Source organism: Salminus brasiliensis, chromosome 20 (genome assembly GCF_030463535.1).
Source record: "Salminus brasiliensis chromosome 20, fSalBra1.hap2, whole genome shotgun sequence".
Classification (NCBI taxonomy): Eukaryota; Metazoa; Chordata; class Actinopteri; order Characiformes; family Bryconidae; genus Salminus; species Salminus brasiliensis.
In genome coordinates this window covers 18765304-18778968 of record NC_132897.1, presented here as the reverse complement: position 1 = coordinate 18778968, position 13665 = coordinate 18765304, and the positions used below count along the sequence as shown (strand labels likewise).

At 40.5% G+C, this 13665-nt stretch overlaps 1 protein-coding gene across 3 annotated transcripts in view; it reads left to right on the top strand.

The window, feature by feature from the left end:
* The window catches only part of adamts3 (ADAM metallopeptidase with thrombospondin type 1 motif, 3), a 201006-nt gene that overhangs the window by 22005 nt on the left and 165336 nt on the right, over nt 1-13665 (top strand). The window contains exons 2-3 of one of the 3 annotated variants that reach the window (XM_072664961.1): nt 6093-6182; nt 8773-8884. The gene's annotated coding sequence lies outside the window, so the exon portion shown is untranslated. Of the gene's footprint in view, nt 1-6092; nt 6183-6952; nt 6991-8748; nt 8885-13665 lie in introns of those variants that run through there. The other 2 variants (XM_072664962.1, XM_072664963.1) reach the window with 2 other exon arrangements.

Here is a 13665-nt window from a genome sequence, read left to right as displayed (position 1 = left end):
AAGTTTTTCCTCAGGAAAGCTTTCATGAATCTGGTCCCTGGTCACCAGATAACCTTAGCTAAGTTCAGATCTTCACTAAAGCAGCCACTGTGCAACAACATGCAAATATATAAGATTAAAAGGAGTAACACTTTACTTAAACCCTGCATTATCTGCCTTAAACAGCCATAGAAACTATTCTAAACTATTGTCCAGCAATGTAACACTTTTGTTTTACCATTAGCGATAAGTGTCATGACCGACTCTACAATGTTTAATGTTATAAGACAAAAGCTGTCATAATCTCAAACACTGTAGCTGTATCTGTCATGACAAATTACTGGTAATAGTAACGTGACACTGTTATATTAATGGACATGTTTTACGCATGTTTCTATCATTGTTATGTAGCAAAATACCATCTTCGCAAAATACCATCCCATTCAAATGAAAGTCACCAAAAATTATCAATGAAATCATTAAACTAATCATTTCTCATTTTTAAAAAAATGTAACAATAATTTAGATTGTAGACCACAGTAAAATGGCATAAATGGCATAAATCCACAGTTGCAAAGTCAGACAAAACCTACAGCCAACAGGTGTTTCATGGGGAAACACCCACACCTGCTGATTCATGCAATTAGCAATTAGCCAATCATGTGGCAGCAGTGTAATAAATAAAATCATGCAAATACAGGCCAGCGGCTTTAGGTAACGTTCAGATCAACCATCAGAATGGGGAAAAATGTTGCCTCAGAGTAATGCTGAGAGTTTCCTCAGAGTGATGCTGAAAGTTTCCTCAGAGCGAGCGGCAACTCTGCAGACTGCAACGTCTTGTTGATTATCATGGACGTCAATCCCAAAGTGTTTCCAACTTGTGGAATCCATGCCACAAAAAAGTAGTATAGTGTGTGTGTATCTCCATTTGTGTCCGTTTTTCTCCATGGGTTGAACCCTGTAGCTGGTCTGTGTAACTAACTCTGGATGAATAGACCTATAGAAATGCTCTAAATGACTTAGGATGAACTCTTATTTAACATTATCTTCCATTCAGAGTTCAGGACAGTTTTGCCTTGACCAACAATATGCATTTAGCCTCCCTGGTCTATTGACTACCAACTTTGGCCCCCTTTCCCTTAAGTTCCTTAACTCTTTTATCTAACTCGGTGCTGAGAGATGGTGATGTCACTGCTGTAACACACCTAATTCAGCTCATGTTAGTTTCCAGGTTTGGCAGATGCTCTGAGCAGGGAAAGCATCAAACTGTCTACACCCCCCTGAGAGGTTGAGACCTCTATGCAAACAACATTACACTCTCACTCACTCACTCTTTTCGAGATATTGCCATTGTTCCCCTCAGTGCCAGTACTGAGCCTGAACTCATTTTTGCTGTTTCCCTGATGTTTTTGATTGGTCTTTTTTTTTTCTCGGTTTACTATTTACTGAGAAATCGTTACCCATGGGGACCCCATTTTTCAGACATAAGGTTTTTGCCTTACAGAGACAAAGTGTGTTATTTTAGTCAGGGCACGATAATATCACCCCTGCTATAATTTCACCTAATACTCAGAATACACTACAATTGGCACAGGTAGTAGTTCTGAAAGTGCAGCCCTGCTTTTGAGTTATGATTACTCTAAAGCAGATGTGAGCAAAGGAGGATTGGACGGCCATTTCTGTGTTCTGAACAATCCTTACATCAGAGGCCCTGCAGTAGATTAAAGACAGGCTTTGTGATTGATTTAAAAAGCCACATTTTTCGACTTCTTCTTGAGTGAGCAGGAAGTGATGACTCACTCGATCCGCTGATGCTTTCAGGGATTTGTTGAATATTTCTTCTCCGTGAAGCTGAGAGAAAGTGGTTTGCGCACCCCCCAACCCACCCCTACAACCCCCTATAATTAATATTGGGGGGTCCCAGAAATATGGTCCCAATTAAGTGAGAATTGAAACTGAAAGTGACATACAAGGGGTAGACCAAGTAATGACAACTGGAGGTGAAAATGTGGCTCGAATTAAAAGAGTACACACACTGTTCACATTTATGACAGCGTAAACATATCCAACCCAGACAAAAACACAATGGAAAACAACTGAACACCATACCACACTCAGAATGACAGAACACCCCCTCTTTGTTTATGTATTTAAAAATAACCTGATATAACAGCTCAAGATCTATTTGATAAACACTGAACCTCATAACTCTGTTTCCCCACTGTTTATTCCTTTATTTCTTTAAATTTTTTAACATCATTTAAAAACACTAGATGCCCTGTTACACTGACATGAATTAATATAAGGAAGGTTTTCATTTATTAGGGGTTTTTGTTTGGTGACAATTGATCATTAACATAATGTAAAAGCCACCATTTCTGTTTAAGCACCATTTTTGGAGGTATTCTGTGGTAAAGCCTAATCTGTAGTCAACTCTAATACTTGACTACTTTCTACTCGCCCCTTTCTTTGAATAGCTTTCTTTTCTTTCTTTTAATAGAATTTAGTATGCTTGTGATGTGAGTTGATCTGGTTTTGTGTCTTCTAAAGTAGCTTACGACAACGTTATATGCATGTGGTATTTTGGATTAGCCATCCTAGTAAATGGACATCCAGACAAGGCAGCAGAAATGGGTTAATCTGGTGCTGCTAAGACTGTCATTGTCATTGTCATGCAACCCACTTTCTGCTTTACATTAAGATTATTATGTCATATGATGTTTTGTTTCATGATGATGACAAGCTCTATTATTAATTTTTTTGGATTGAACATTTGGATTCTGGTTTACTTTAGGACTATATGATCACTACAGGCCAAATTGTAATATATTTCTATATCTTTAATCATTAGTCTTTTATGGTAGTGTTATGGTAGTGTTAGAAGTCTGCACAAGTTATATATGTAAGTATATATATATATATATATATATAAATTCTGCAATTGGAATTGGACTTTTTACAACATTGTTCCAAATGCCAAAATTTCAACCTGCCCTGAAGAGAAGATAACAGACGCTCCAGCACTTACTTCTATTAGTGTTGCCGAGGTTTTTCGTTATTGCGTCTGTTTACTATTGCAAACCTGTGGCATGAACTGAAGGATGCAGAACCCAAGGATTTCAAGGATCTTTAGAGATAGAGAGTTTTTTTGTCAGAGGAATGCAAGGCTATTCAGAATGGGTTCAACACATGTGGTAGTGACTAGGTATGCTAGAGGAGGCCGTTTCAAACACCAGGGTCACCAGTTGTTTTGAAAGGGAAAAAAATTGTATACAATTTAAAAAGGGGTTATTTTGTCAGCTTGGTTAAAAGTCTGTTATTTCCTCCTGGAGGCTGAAGGCTACTGTACTGCGAGTACACGTTCAGTTTGCCAAAGTTGTAGAGTATCTGATGGCTTTAGTGATGCATTGACAAAACATCAGAAAGCCCAATTTGTCTTTGACTTGTTTTCACGGGCTGGTGCTACATATTTAAGTTCATCGAGTTGCTTCCACAAAGGGAAATCATTTTCCACCTAATGACATCCCTGGAGACTTCTGCACGGGTTAAGAGGAAAGCGAAATTCCAATTTTTTTTTGCTCAGACGCAAAAAGCGAAAAGCTGTGTTTTTTTTTCCCTTTAAAATGAACAAACAATTACTGCTTAGGCTTTTACTAGTGTCCGACAATGGTTTATTACAAAAACAATGGAGGCGCGTAAAGCGCTGATTCTCATGGAGAGCACTTTTCCGACTGGACAAGTGCCCTGATTTACTACAATGGCTTTGGGACTGCATGTCTTCCTCCTTAGGTTTTGTCTGCAGTGCGAAAACAATGTGGTTTATAAGATGGTAGGGTGATAAGAGGTCTGGGCGGAACAACATGTTCCTCTCTCCTCCATCTGGAACCTTTTCTTTTACTGTAATTTTCACTACGTCAGTAATGCAGCCACGAGCTGCTGTGTCGGCCGGGCCATTAACATTATTTTCAACCTTCACCTCAGACGCCATATGACTAGCTGAGAACATTTTCGCTGCATTTCAATTCACAGTGGCCAGATTGGGGAATTAGTGATTATAGCAGCATGATGCGGCCTCTTAAATAATAATAATAAGAATAATAATAAAAAAAGGAGTCAAATTATACCTCATAATCCCTGCAGGGACTTTTTCTGCCTTGGCCACAAATCTACTAGTCATTTTCAGGCCTGTTCTGAATCATCTGTTCGTCTTTTACATAATGCCGGAGCCGGCTATAGAGCTGTATAGAGCGAAAAGAAGCCAATAATGAGTCATGAGATCAACAAAAGATCCTGTTCACATGTATTTATGCTGGCTTTTGGACATTTTAATCGATTCAGACCTACACTATATGGACAAAAGTATTGGGACACCAAAAAAAAAAAGTTTATCCTGCTTTTGTTAGAGTAGCTGTCTTTACTCTACAAAAAGGCTTTCCATCGGAAAAGCAAACGTCTTTGGTGTACAATGTATCAGTTATGCAATCTTCAGGTGTGAAAAGGTACTGCAGTAAGATGATACAACCGAACTGAAAAGCTTATTAGAATCAGTGATCAGTAACAGTTGAGAGTGCTTCACTTAACAAAAAGCTTTGAGCTGGTCCACCCCTGTCCACTTTGGGCAGAGTGAACTTGGCAGCACCCAGGTTGCCTAGTCAGGCACATCATACCACAAAGAAGAGAGATTCCTCAAGACCTCAGCAAAAAAGGTTGCAGATGCCTGGAAGACATTGCAAAGCCATTTCTAAGGCTCTACACAGTGGCAGATTTAAGTGTGGGCGACATGGACATGGTTTCTTGCCGGGGGCCGTGTGCGTGCCAAAAAAAAAGGAACAGAAAATGTATTTTACACGTTAACAACATCATAGCGTTGGCACCCGAAGCTATGCCAGGTCATGAAGCTTTTTGTTGAACAACAAATGGTAGCAGAAATAAAGGCACCAATAGGAAGACAGCTGGAGCCTTCAAAGCCGAGGTAGTCATAGCCCCTCGAAACAGCCCTGAGGCTCAATCTTAGCTTTGTTGACATCATAATGGTGATTACTCACAACTCCCCAAAAACACCCAACCGACCACATGAAAAACAGCTGTAGGAACAGAAATGTACACAAAAGCAACAATGCGCCCAGTGCATCATGGGAGCACTCCCATGCATACTAGAACCACCACCGGCGCTAGGACTCCACCGAACAACACTGTCCTAGTGAATTGAAAAAGCTTGAAAACAGCTGTTCCCAGGAGAGGACGCCCTACCAAAATTTCAGGGGGCAAATTCATACAGTGACAAAGAATCCAAGAACTACATCTAAAGAACTGCAGGCCGCTCTCGCCTCAGTTTTCATGACTCAACCATCACAAGAATACTCATGAAGCAAGTTCCCTGTCCCCATGAGAGGGAGTGTGTTATCGTGAAATAGCAGCACGGCTGTGATGAAGCAGTATTTCATCACAGCCGTGCTGCTATTTCACGATAACACAACCTAAAGTGTTCTTCAGCTTTTATACAACAGTTCAGTAAATCAATAAAGCAAGAAATAAATTAATAAATTTGTCGTGAACAAACCATTTGATGTTTTCATGTTAGCATATCCTTCACCAAATTATAGTTCCTTAACAAGACGCTTGATGCTATGTCACTTTTCTCTTTTTTATCATGTATTCTTGTCTAAGTACTTTTATTTTTGTTTGAGGTCATACTTGTTTTCTTTATCTCAGAGCATTTACGTTACTTCTTGGTTTAACGGCACTCAGTGGAGTGATACAGTGTTTGTAAAAAAAAAAAAAAAAACTATTATGGCGAAATAACAGCACAGTTGAACCAGAACACTTCTGAACCAATCAGCTCGCGGGCCGGAACTAACTGTCGTATAATTAAAACATTATATATATATCATTGCAAGAGACCAACAAACAGAGCCACGTGCTAATGTGCACATGGTAGGGTAAGACAGAGACAGACCAGGATAGGAAAACATATAAAGACACATGTTACACTGGAACCTAAAGAACTTTAAAAAAGCTTGTAAAAAGTGAAATGATTTTAGTTTTTTGTATTTTGGATGATTTCTTTTGGATGATTTATTTAATGGAAATGTCCATTTTGGTCCATTCCTCAGGAAATGTTCGAACATCTGGCATCACAAGGCCACTTCTCCAACCTTCAGGCCACAATTGCGCTACAAGACAAAGTCTCCCAAAGCACCCAAGTAGGTTTACTGCACCTCACAATGGTTAAATAATGAGAGACTTCAAGTTGAACGGATAAAGGTTTTGACACTGAGTTTATTTCACTTGAAAAAATATTTGGTGGGTCCCCAAGGCAAACATTACCTCTACATGATGGTTCTGGCCATATAGGGAACCAATAGGGAACCCCTATTTGATTTACATTCATTTTATGTCATATTTTACTGTGTGACATGATAAAGAACATCTGATTACTAGAAGATTCATGAAAACCCTCCCTGTGTGACTTTTTTGATAAACATTCATTCTACAGACACGGGCTGTGAATGGTTAAAAACTATGGGTAACTGGTGAGGTACGATTTAAGGGGTTTGTTACTTCTCTGCGTTGTAGGTGTACTACTGTGTCCATATCTGACTAAAGAGATCAATTAAGTTCTTTTAAGGCCCAGCTGTCACAAGCGCTAACGCCAATGTGCCCCAGTGAAAGTCTGAAAGAACATGCAGGTATATTTGGCTAGGTTTGCGCTACATGGAAAAGATTGTGAAAGTTTCTTCACAATGCAGAAGCTGGGTGTCTTGTCCCTCCATCCTGAACAGGATGGAGTCTGGGCCAACTTGCTTATGGAGGGAATTTATTCTGGCAGGACCTGAAACAAATCTCCTGAACAGAGTTTTAGGGCTGGCAGGAAGCCCTTTCATATTCTCTAATTTTTTCACCCAGGATTAGGATTGTATTTCAAGGAGATTGTCAAGCTAATATCAGCTGCTGCTGACTGGGGACTGGGAACTGTCACCTTGGTGACTCAGAGTCAGGATGAATGTGCAGGTAACAACTGCTATTTTGAGCTTAGTGATAACGTCAGTCACTACATGTAATGTATGAAATTAAAGAGTTTGGGAGGTGGACCATGCCGGAGGCTACTCTTCTTTCCAGTCTTAGATCTCAATATGGAAACATATTACTGATCTGCACCCACACATAACACAGTTATGCGAATGACACACTCGATGTTGTGATATTTTATAAGCCTAATCTATTAAGTAGGTTTACACAGGTAGAGAGGCAGTGGACCCTTTTTTAACAAGTGTGACTTCCCCCCTCACTTTTAACCTCTTCCCCTTTATCTTTCTCAGCCAATAATATTGCAGTATAATTTCTGTTGAGCCTATTAGAGGAACACACAGCAATCCAATCCAATGTATTTATTAATTTATTGATTTATTTATTGATTTATTTAGAACATTTAAATTAAATTGGGGTGGCAAGGCTTTTTTTTTTTTAAAGGGCATGTGGCCAAGCCCCTGCTCAGGCATCTAACAATGTATTCTGAACCAGAAATAACTTCAGCCATTAAAGACTCCTTATCACCACCAGAGTGTAATAATTTAATTCTGACTCAGTAACATTCCCTGGAACACAGCATTTCATATCCAACCACTTATAATGACTTTGTTTACATCTTAACAATTAAATTACGCTGAACTTTTGTAAAAGTTCCAATTTAAATGTCTGGTAGGAGCCTCTGTAGAAACTTAATTACCTCAGGGATCCTACGCGGTACAGAGTTTGTGGTTTGTGTTCATCTGCAGTACGGCTTGAATACATTTTCAGTAAGTTTCTGTGTACTAATTGTTATTCCTCAGTTTATAAGAAAAAGATTGCTGATCCGGAGCAGTATTCCTCATTTCCCAGCCATTCCTTTAGGAAAATCATATGGACCTCCTGCACTGATTTCAAAAGATCAGATGCACTAATGAAGAATACGAATGAAATTATCCAGATGTTTTTCTAAGTTGTCGTCTTTAATGAGCTAACATCTGCAGCCGCCAGGTGGGGGGGGGGCAGAAAGGGAAAAAGCAGAGATGTAACAGGGCATTGTTCAACCAAACCAAAGCGTCTGTTTCTTGTCTTGTACTTAATGATGTTTTCAGTTTGTGTTCAGTCATGGAACAGATGATTATCATTAACTAGACCTTATGTGTTCTCGATTATCAATTTCTGTATGAAGCTCCTTGGAAGTTGCAGTTGCCAGACATTTACGGCAACTGCAGCATTGTGGGTGGATTAGGTTGGAGGGTTGTATGTATATGTATATCTGTTGGGAGGAATCTCCAGAAATGGGAGGATTGGTAAAAGCTCTATAGTGGTATAGTGTCAGAGAACAAAATGATATGTCTTTTGTTTCAGGTTCAGCGTGTACAGTGTCTTAAGCTCCCTACAGTGTTCTGTTCTGCTATTAGAAGCAGAACATAACAAAATAGTCCAATGACTATTTTTAAATGAGCTACTGTATCTCAGAGTTGTCTTTTAGTTGCTTTTTATATAAATATGAATCAATAAATACTGACACACCCCAGAGAAAGGATTTTATAGAATAAATTCCTCAAATATCTGACATGTATTGGGATATCTCTCTGTAATATTGTTTTTTCATACTAAACTTGGACAAACTAATGTGTAAAATGTCATGAATGGTTCTGAATATAGAGAATTTTGAGAAACAATATTGTATGAAAAGAGTGGTATTACCCAGTGAGAGCTCAGAAATAAGCACCAAATAAAAAATGTTGTTCTTTATAACAGAAAGGAAATCTGGATATTCCACAGGAAAGGGAGAAAGTCACACATCACAGCGAGCTGGCACTAGCCAGAAGCTAGCTAATAGCACACTATGCCGACAGGACACCTTGAAGACCCAGGACGACAGCAGGACTATCCGGTAAGGCTTTAGAATATTTACAAAAAGTTTTTGTTACAGTGTTGAAACCTATGCTAAAGTAGGCTATGCTAATTTATGCTGCCACAGGCTGATGCCATAACCAGCTAATAAAAGCAATGCTCACCATTTTTCCACATGAGCCCCTAAGGCAAAATAACAGGTTTGTAAATGGGCTAGTACAACTACACATACTTACTATTTTAACATTTATACTTACTAGTTATATTATTCATATTATTATACATTATACATAACTTATACATTAAAGAGCAATTTAAAATACTCCATAAAGGTATTTGCATTAAAAAATGCCTTGGCAAAACATACAGTCATGCCCGAAAGTATTCATACCCCTGTCAAAGTTTGACTTAAATTTACTTTTATTTAACCAGAAATTATATTTTTGCCTGGAAATGACACAGGCATCTCCCAGGAGATAACACGATGATGTGCAAGAGGCATCATTGTGGGAAAAAATATTTCTCAGCTTTTATACACATTTGAACAAAAAGTGGCATGTCCAAAATTATTCATACCCTTCTCAATAATTAATAGAAAAGCCTTTATTGGCTATTACAGCAATCAAACGCTTCCTGTAATTGCTGACCAGCTTTTTGCATGTCTCCACTGGTATTTTTGCCCATTCATCTTTAGTGATGAGCTCCAACTCTTTGAGGTTCGAGGGTCTCCTTGCCATCACCCTGATCTTTAGCTCCCTCCACAGATTCTCAATTGGATTCAAGTCAGGACTCTGGCTGGGCCACTGCAAAACATTAATGTTTTTGTCTGCTAACCATTTCTTCACCACTTTGGCTGTGTGTTTTGGGTCGTTGTCGTGCTGAAATGTCCACCGGTTCCCAAGGCCAAGTTTCTCTGCAGACTGCCTGATGTTGTTGTTGAGAATCTTGATGTATTGCTCTTTTTTCATGGTGCCATTTACTGCGATCAAGTTCCCTGGTCCATTGGCTGAAAAACACCCCCAAAACATTAGGTTCCCACCACCATGTTTGACAGTGGGGATGGTGTTCTTAGGGTTGAAGGCTTCTCCTTTTTTACGCCAAATGGTGCACACATCATTGTGGCCAAACAATTCAATTTTTGTTTCATCTGACCATAAAACAGAACACCAGAAGTCTTCTTCTTTGTCCAGATGAGCATTTGCAAAGGTCAAGTGGGCTTTTGTGTGCCTTTTCTGGAGAAGTGGTGTCCTCCTTGGCCTGCGTCCGTGGAACCCAGCAGTGTGCAGTGTCCGTTGAACTGTCTGCCTTGAGATGTCGCCACCAGCAGAGTCCAGATTCACCAGGATGGCCTTGGTGGTGATCCTTGGATTTTTCTTCACCTCTCTCACTATTCTCCTGGCCAGCACAGGTGTCACTTTTGGCTTCCGACCACATCTTCTGAGATTTTCCACAGTGCGGAACTTCTTGTATTTTTTAATAATACTTTGCACTGTAGCCACTGGAACTTGAAAACATTTTGATATGGCTTTATAGCCCTTTCCTGACTTGTGAGCGGCCACAATGCACAGCCGCAGGTCCTTAGTGAGCTCCTTTGTCTTAGCCATGACTGTCCACAAACCAACTGCAGAGAGCTGCTGTTTTTCTCCTGTTGAGTTGATTAAAACAGCTGTTCCCAATGAATCAGGGTAATTAGGATGCTTTAAAACAGCTTGGACTATTTGGAATGGTATAGAACTTTGGATTTTCCCATATACTGTGACAGTTTTCAAAGGGTATGAATAATTTTGGACATGCCACTTTTTGTTCAAATGTGTATAAAAGCTGAGAAATATTTTTTCCCACAATGATGCCTCTTGTACATCATCGTGTTATCTCCTGGGAGATGCCTGTGTCGTTTCAAGGCAAAAATATAACTTCTGGTTAAATAAAAGTAAATTTAAGTCAAACTTTGCCAGGGGTATGAATACTTTCGGGCATGACTGTATATGTTTCTTCCAGTATGAAATCTGAGCCACTCTCTCCCAAAACTGGGCTGACCCAGTAAAATCCACTACAGTTTCAACCCCATATTCTATATTCAGGGCTGCTGAAGCCATTGCGCAACTCGGTCAAGCGATTCCAGTGCAGCTCTTGTTTTTATGGGAATTTGCACACCCATTCACAGCAAATGGCAGGTCCGAGGCGGGCCATGGCAAACCCTGCCGCGGTTATTTTCTCAGTCTGGTTGTCATCTCTTCGACAAAGCTGGACCTTTTCAGGGTTCGCAGCCGAAACAGGAGTGAAAAGTTCAAATATTGGACTTTCCTGTGGGGCTGAGGCTCCGTGACAACTTGCACTATGCCAACATCAACAGGCCAGGCCAGTGGAGGAGGGCATCTCTGTCTCGTCTGCGGTGAGCTGCTGGGGTGGCGTTATGTTTGAGAGAGAGAGAGCGAGAGAGAGAGAGCGAGAGAGAGAGAGAGAGAGAGAGAGAGATGGAGAGAAAGAGCAACCAACCCTGCCAATCCGACTAGGCGAAGAAGCGGGTACCTCACCTGCATAATCCTATACACACATACACATATATTTAATGGCTTCATGCTTCACCTTTCTTCCACCACCCTCTGCTCTGTCATGGCTGCAAACCATCATGCAGCCTTGGTACTCAGGTATGCCTTGCTTTCCACTTTCGTTTATGAATAACCTCCTTTTTTTGTAAGATTTGCGATCTCTTTTTTAGCAAAGTTACATTTGAGTCCAGAAATACAGTCACAGGAATGGATATCTCAACAGTGGGCCTCTTTAACGCCCATTTTAAATTTCATTTTAAACAGAGAAGCACAAATAATCAAGGCTGGGGCCTGAAGAGCAAATCTGAGCTACACCAAGGGTGCTTTCACACTAAAACATCCCGCTCATCCAAATGTTTGTGGACACACCTTCTAATGAATACATTCAGCTATTAACCATTCAACCATTGCTGACACAGATGTGCAAATGCACACACAAACACTCCCAACTTGCTTAGTCCTTGTAGAGAAGAATTGCCAATAAAATATGAGACTCTCTAGAGCAGGTAAACATAAACCTATTGGCACCATGCCTAATGGCAGGCATGGGATAAAGGGGTATAAACCCCCCCAGAATTGAGCTGTGGAGCAGTGTAACTGTGTTCTCTGGAATGATGGATGGTGCTCCATCCAATACATTTGGGATGAGTTAGGTAGTTAGGGATGAGGTGGGGTGGTGATCATCCAACATTTTCATTTATACTTGTGTTGCTAAATGCATTTAGATCTCCACAGCAGTGCTCCATAATCTAGTTAAAAAGCCGTCCTGGACAGCAGCGACAGTTACTCCTACAAAAGCAGGATACACCCTTAATCAACGCAGAAACAATAAATGTCCCAATACTTTTGTCCATGTAGTATACTTTTTTGGTAAACAAGTTATTGCACCTTCACGAACAGAAATACAGAGGCTACAAGGCAACAAGTGTTAAACGCCTTGTTGTTGGGGCTCAGTGGGATTTTATTATTATTATTATTATTATTACTATTTTTTTTTTACAATATAAATAATTGAAACACTGACATTACTTTTCTAGACCCTGCTGCAAAACTGAAGCACGGACCATCCTGCCTTTTAGTGTGGTCTAAGTCTGTTTTTTATGATCTAGTGTTGGTCTGGTGCTGCTTTAGCTGGTCACTCCCAGGATGGCCATGTTGGTTGTCCAGCATAGCAGTATCAGAAATATATCATATACTGGTTATGCTGTTGTTTTTTTGTTGTTTTTTTGTAATAATGATACACACATCAGGGCAGGTGGGGGCCCATCTTTTCTTGAGGCCCAAAATCTCCAGCAGCGCCACTGTTCTCATGCCATTCCATTTGCATTGAAATGTCCAAGGCTAGACTTAGTAGCAGCCCATAGACTTTAACTCCATTAAAACACTTAGGTGCAGCTGGAGTATACAGACCTTATTTGGCCAGAATCAGATTTCATTGGCTTGCCTATTGTAAATATCAGTTCTACTCTTTGGAAAAGATGCAATTTAATCCAGTCCTCCATCTGTGTGAAGCAGCCAGATGGCCGGGTGTCATTTTTTACTCAAGCGATTTCCCCACATCCATAGAGAGGGCCGGGGCTTTAGCAGAAAGATAAGATCAAGCCTTTTAACTGCGGTGGAATCAGATCGGCTGATTAAGTAAGGCCGTGGCGGGGCTTTCGCACAGATGCCTCAGCTAAGGCACGAGGCTTACTGAGAAGAATCAGAGGCTTGAGCGAATCAGAGACTCCTTTGCCTCTGATCTCCCCTGTCTTTGTTTCTCTTTCCTCTTTCGGCATGCCGTGCTATGCTAGCAATGGTTCAGCAGGTGCGGTAATGTACGGAAAGCCCCCTATTGGCTGGTATGCGGCCTCTTCGCTTCAGCTTTTTAACACACGGGAGGGATTTCGGTGGAGTACCAATCGAGTCCTCACAGATCTCTCAGCCGAGCGAACTGGCATCCACATTGACATGGGCGGTGCTCTGCAGTGAACCTGCTAAGTGCACATGACAGTGCTAAAATAAGAAGTGTGGCTTAAAACTGAATCACTTCAGACATTCTGCTTGCTTAAAGTTAAGCCCCGCTCTGCCTTTCAACATAGATTGCAGCTCAAAGGGAAATGGCAAAAGAGAAATGACAGAGCTGCTGTATGTATGATGAGCCATACAAGAGTACAACGTATCTGCTAGCTCATTTCTGTGTGTGCTTCAAACAGTGTGGGCAGTGTGACAAATGATGTCATTATGGGCTTGTCTGAGTAAATTAAGGGTATCATGAACATTCTCGAAAAAT